Source organism: Penaeus monodon, chromosome 22 (assembly GCF_015228065.2).
Source record: "Penaeus monodon isolate SGIC_2016 chromosome 22, NSTDA_Pmon_1, whole genome shotgun sequence".
Taxonomy (NCBI): Eukaryota; Metazoa; Arthropoda; class Malacostraca; order Decapoda; family Penaeidae; genus Penaeus; species Penaeus monodon.
The window spans coordinates 29,384,227-29,384,688 of record NC_051407.1 but is presented as its reverse complement, the minus strand read 5'-3'; positions in this window follow the sequence as shown (position 1 = coordinate 29,384,688).

Genomic DNA, 462 nt, shown 5'->3' with positions numbered 1-462 from the left:
ATAGTGAAATGCCCAATGTATTTACTTATGTTTTGTGCACCTGCATCGTAGCGAAACGCTCAACAAAAATGGATTGAAATTGATAAACCAAATGTAGAATAAAACAAATTTGTCAGTACCTTCTCTGCCAAAACTTTTTTTCAATTTCTAATATTATTAGTATTTTCTTTTCTCTTGGCTCATGCTTATCTTTCCTGCCAAAGTTCGTCCCGGTGGAACAGTGCCAGAAAGTTACAAGAATGAGAGAGAGAAAAAAAAACTAAAAGTAAAAATAAAAAAGAAAGAAAGAAGAACAAGAAAAGGCGAAAAGAAACGAGAGAAAAGAAAAAAAATAAAGTTTTCAATTTCGTGTAGTGTCTGTGGTGATTACAATGGATACTACTCGTTAAAAGCTTTTAATGACGGTCGGGATGGGAAATGCGTCGTGGAAAGTTCCTGAATCCGTCTGTTTTCTTTGCCTAT